The 6,032-nt window shown below is 30.4% G+C and overlaps 1 protein-coding gene across 1 annotated transcript in view; it reads left to right on the top strand.

Annotated features, from left to right (window-relative positions):
- The first annotated feature begins 1,034 nt into the window (after nt 1-1,034).
- LOC106792477 (solute carrier family 2, facilitated glucose transporter member 8-like) overlaps nt 1,035-6,032 on the top strand; it is an 18,421-nt gene continuing 13,423 nt past the window's right edge. Inside the window, exons 1-2 of the mRNA XM_014758911.1 lie at nt 1,035-1,062; nt 1,147-1,226. The gene's annotated coding sequence lies outside the window, so the exon portion shown is untranslated. The remainder of the gene's footprint in view (nt 1,063-1,146; nt 1,227-6,032) is intronic.

Genomic DNA, 6,032 nt, shown 5'->3' with positions numbered 1-6,032 from the left:
GCAGGAATTAACATGAAACCAAGAAATAAGTTTTAAAACTGACTCTTCTTAATATTATTATTTATAAAAATGATCTTATATATATTATCTTTATTTTAACTAAATTTTTAAGTGTGAGTAAGGCTATGAGTGATAGCATTTAAGACCCTTATTCTTTAGTCGTGTGCTTATATTATATCTATTTAATAAGTTTTGTTACTATTATGTATCGATACTTCGAATATCATTAAAATAAATGAAATCAATGTTGATAGAAATTATGGAAAATAAAGAAATTTCTTTTTCATAGATCAAATCACACAATTTATACGCTTATTTTTATGTGGGCTACGACTTGATCAAATTTACTCTATATGTTTTCAACAGAAAATTAGGAAACATAACGTTTTTCGACGTTATCGCGTTCGTCATATTTCCTTGAGCGCGAGTGAAGGAAATTATGTCACTAGATTATAATTATTGAAATTGTCATTATGTTCTATGCCGTTTCTTATACCGTATTTTACCCTTTTGCTCAACGCCAAGGAATTTAATTTCAATAAAATTAGCACCATTCGATTCAGCGTCGTCGAATTACCATTATATCAAGTTTTTCCAGAATTACCAAAAAATCTGGTAGTTTGTTTTTTTTTGACTGGACTATTAATATAGATTTTGAGGGCAGAAATAATCATCACCGACAGATAGGTTAACGAGCCGGAAGTAAAAGTTGAGTAATGCGGCCACTTAATTCACGGGTTTGATAAGGAAGGCAGCCTTATAATGTACTGCACGTACACCGAAATTCATATCGTTCGTGAAATATTGACTAATAACGAATATTTCTCAATAGACTGTCATAAAGTGCGGAAAGTTAACGTTTTATTCACCGATCGTCTTAGAGCGGTGAGAGTCAGCTCCCAAAGAGTCTCATAGATAGTTTACTAAATAGATATCGATTTCTTTTGAGTAAATCTCGAATAATTTTCATTTTTAAATACATTTTACATAATTTTCCTACTTGTAATAATATAATTATTCGTCAATAAAATAGATTAACATTCAAGATTCGAATAAACGCACGTAAGTCTCATTTAATTAATCTTATTTATTGCTTAAGGAAATAATAAATTCCTTCCTTTGATGTCGCAACAAATAAATTCTCAGATTATCCAGTTTTACCCGCTTTTTGATCATCTCAAGTAATAGTCGAGCTAGCTGAGAATACACGGAGTAAATCATAATAGGTATGTTAGTTTTATAATCTAAATAGCACCCAACAATATATTCATTACAATAGTTTATAATTAATAAACCAGCAATTGAGAGAGAGAGAGAGAGAGATCCACATCACTCAAATTAGAATACTTCGTTTGAAAATAGCTAAAAATGTATTCGGTCTCAAAGTGTTTAAGCTTTTGAATATCAAAGAAATTTTTCACTTTAGTTATAGTTAAATGTGGGCTTTGCAACGTATGTAGCAGGATATAGGTATGATAATAATATGACAAGAAAAGAAAACTATCTTTTTTTCTTCTCCTATATATATCTTTTCTTCAAATAATTCCAAACTATACTTTTTATCTATTACTGCTTATTACCATAATTAATAATTCTTCAATTTATAATTTACTTACATATATGTATATTGTTTAACTTATTTTTATCTATTATTCAAAAAAACTTCAAATAGTAACACATTCTCACATGACCGTCTTTATTGGCATACGATATTGGATTTTGAAACAAGTAATAGAAAAGGGAATGCATGACAACCTAATTCTATACCATTATACTAATGTAATGGCAAACTTTAAGTTGATTGGATGTACACTCATTACTGCTTACACAGAGACTCCCGGTGAATCTTACAAGGTGCGCGTCAGTAAGACATTTTCCAGATTTTTTTCAGACTTTGTACACTTGTGGTGGTCCATGAAAATAATCTTTGTATTTTTAAACTTAGCATATATATTAATTTGTTTGCGAAAAGACGATTTATACAAAAATCGCTAAAAATCTTATTTCTTTAGCTTTGGAAATATAACAGTGTAATAGTGTACAAATTTTCTTTTTCTCTTTTATGTTACTTATGTTATATGTTATTTGTTTATGTTTTATGTGTCTATACAACGAATATTATCCTGAAAAATGTATCGTTTGCATGCTGAAAAATTAAATATTGTGTGTGTGTTATTTTTATTGTATATTATTTAATTTATAATTATGCACTCTTCTTTTTTAATTATATTCCCTATGAAATTAATATCTGTGTTAGCATAATTTAGTCTCAGGGAAGTAAAACTAATTGTTATGGTCCCAGTCACCACGACACAGCACTTTCTAAGGTTGCGGATTGAGAAATGGCAATATCTCTTTTTCTCAGATAGGGATAGAGGTTAGGTACGAATATACTGAATAAGCAGTCGCTGACAGTCGATTGAAAAAGGCTCTCCTGGTCGAAGGTTGGGCGTAGGTCTGATAAGCTGACACCATAAAAAGACTTTATCTGGTAACAACCAAACCTTGCCATGAAATCAACTAGAGTAAAATTTTTCGGATTTAAACTAGTCCCCATTCGGATTTCTGGGTGGGGACTACTCTGGAGAATTCATGTCGGGTAAAGTCCGAAAACGGGAGAGATCTCAAAGCGGATACATGGAACGTACGAAGGCGTTGCAGTCGATTGTCAGGGAGATTGAAAAGTACGAGGCAGAAGTCGTCGCCCTGGAAGAAATTAGATGAGCCGGGGAAGGTTCACTTAAAGGGCACACCTAGTGTGAAAATTTGAAAAAATTGATTTTTTTTTTTGCATATTTTTATAATCTATGTCTTTAAAAATAACATACTGAAATTTCAAATAAATATTTCAAATAGTTTTAGAGTTACAGACTTCTAAAGAGTAACCGCTCAGGGATTAGAAAGCAATCATTTTATCTTTGAACGCGTTTTTCTCAAAACTACATTTTTCAAATTGGCTGCAGTTTTAACTCGATGAAGAATCATCCGATCGATTTGATTTTTTTTCTGCTTATTTCGTATATGTTTCTCTGTACAATGACCTAAAAGTTTTTCCAAAAATCATCAAAATTTTGAACAAAATTCGATTTTTTGTTTAAAAGTCTGCCATTTTGTTAAATTTCAATTTTTTTCACAATTTTAGGTCATTGTATAGACAATACCTTCTAGATTAACAGTATTTTTTTTTGTATTTCATCCACGGTAAAGGCCGGAATCACTGCAGCCGTTTAGGCCCTTTTTTTTAGTGATTTGGAAGATAGCGAATAACTCGCTGAAAATTATCTTTTTTCATTTGAAAATTTTAGTGAATCTTCATTAATTATGCATAAATATATCCTCTAAATTTTAAAATATTTTATCCAGTAGTTTTCTATACAAAAAATTCCCAAAAATCACCTTTTTTTTAAGCGGTCACACTAGGTGTACTCCTTAACACGGAGGCGTATACGCTTCACTATGGCGTAATAATAATTTTGGCGTCGGGTTTATAATTTGTAAGAAAATCCTATCCGCGGTATGAAGAATTGAATTTTTAAACGAAAGGTTAAAACTGTTCGTTGTGTAGGATCAGTGGTACAAGATCACGATAATCAATGTTCACATGCCGACGGAAGACAAAGAAGATGAAATTAAAGACGGGTTCTACGAGAAACTCGAACACCTCGTGAATCAATTGCTAGAAGATTACATGAAAGTAGTTTTCAGGGATTTTAACGCGAAAATCGGTAAAGAGGATATTTTCAGACCAACGATCGGACTCGAAAGTTTTCACAAAGAAAAGTAATGATAATAAGGGAAATCAACTTCGCGACCGGAAAAGATTTGATCGTTAAAAACACGTATTTCAAGCATAGAAATATTCATAAACAAACTTGAATTTCTTTGGATGGAAAGACGTGTAATCAAATTCATCACGTTCTGGTGGCACACGAATATACTCGATGTTAAATCATATAGGGGGGCGAATCATTTTTTGGGTAATTGATAGGGTGAGGGAACGTCTTTCGATAAATAAAACAAAACAAGCAATGGATAGGAAATAAACGGTCAAATGTACAAAATATTACCAAAGAAGAAAAAGGGACAAAGTACGCGGCGAAGTATCGAACAGATTCGTGACCGTGAAGGAAATAAACAAATCGGATGACAACTCGGTTAATAAATTATGGGAAACGAAAAATAGAAATTAGAAATAAAAAAAAACTGGTGTGTGTACTTATATACACACGTAAGAAGTTATACTTCTTTAGCGTACCAAAACGAATAAAATCTCAAAATAATCCTAAATAACCTCAAAAATAATTTAAAAAAATAACTTAAAAAAAAGAACATCAAAAATAATTCCGACTATCCCGCGTATCAATATAATACTTACTCTAAATTTGTCAATAAGACGATAATATGATAAAATAATATTAGTTTTTTGCTGTGACACATTTAACACTAAACCTATCGACGTTTCATATATATCAATTCCTATCATAAGCGGTCAAAGGACCGCTTCAAGAAAACATATGTATTTTGATATAGAAAGCGATTTTAGCCAATTGGATAGTAAACAAAATATTTTCCTGGTGCTACAAGAAAAACCCGCTCCCCGCTTTTTTATATAAAAAGTTTTATTTATGCATTTTCAGCACAATTTTTACAAATTACAGCATTTTTTATTGCACATTTTCCACATACGTTTTTTTTACATTTTATACAAATTTTGTTAGTCTTATTGACTTTACAATATCTTATTTGACAAAATTTCCGTCTAGAAAAAACTGTAGCTGTATTTATTATTGTTTTTGTTGAACATTCTTTGCTTAGCTGGCTCTCCTTTTTTTGTTAATTGGAATAAAAATTCTTGCCTTGATATTTCTTCACCCGTCGTTACTTTATATAAAATCCAAGCATTTATCTTGGCTAAATCTAAAATATTGAAAAATATCAGTAAAGACCATCTTCGACATTTAGATTTTACACTATGTTTTCCAGCCATCCGATCGGTTACATCTACACCGAATTTTGTGCTACTGTAAAATCTAATTATCTCTGGTATACGGGGGTTTCACTTTTTTCAATTTCAACGGATAAATGCATTGAACTAACAAGGAGACCTTACGGTTATGCCCTCACGGATTTTAACAAGCTTTGGTATATTAGTAGTATACCTTTAGGGTGTTAACGTGGTAAAGTATTTTATCAAAATGCGAAGTCAATTTTGAGAAAAATGCTTTTAAAGTTTTGAATTTTTTGTATACATGTTTATATTATCTTTAATGCGACTATTAAGTGGCGTGCTAGCGTAAGTAGTAGCGTACTCACTTTACATGCTGCTAGTTAGTGGTTCGATCCTTCTTTGGGGAAGTTTTTTTTAATAATTTTTTTCTATTTGTTTTCAAATTTTTTGTTCATATTTCTTAATTTTTAAATATATATATAAAAGTGAAAATTATTTAAAAGTCAACAAAATTAGAAGTTATAAATTTTTTAACATCTTGCGCAAATAATAAAGAAAAATGTAATCCTTGAATCACAGTTAACATTTTATTTTTTAACAGGTATATTATACATGAAATAAGTAATGATTAGAATATATAGGATTGTTATTTGTTAATATATTGAAAGAAGATTTATCTATTTTCATATACCTGTATTTATGTCAGCTACTCCCTCTCCAATTTGTTCTAATCGCTCGATTGTCCACATTGTAGATCCACAATTTCATTGTAGACTCGTAAAATAATTTCAGGAAATCGTTTTCCGAAAAATATACTCGTAAATAACATGAAATTTGTAAGCGGTCAAATGACCGCTCGTGGTAGATTAGACATGCTATGGATTTTTTTCAAAAAGTAAAAATATACCTATTTCTACCAAACCAGTCAAAATGACTGGTGTATAATAAAACATGTTTATTGTGGATTTCAGCCTTTATTCACTCTTAAAAAATGACAAAAAAAGTTAAACATTATTAGTTTTAATAGATAAATGGATTTATAGACATTATCAAATAACAAGATACTTATTTTTTTACAGTTTGT

Source organism: Polistes canadensis, unplaced genomic scaffold, assembly GCF_001313835.1.
Source record: "Polistes canadensis isolate GaletaPanama2010 unplaced genomic scaffold, ASM131383v1 scaffold_446, whole genome shotgun sequence".
Lineage (NCBI taxonomy): Eukaryota > Metazoa > Arthropoda > Insecta > Hymenoptera > Vespidae > Polistes > Polistes canadensis.
Note: the sequence above shows the minus strand (reverse complement) of the source record. Positions and strands in the feature narration are given on the sequence as shown.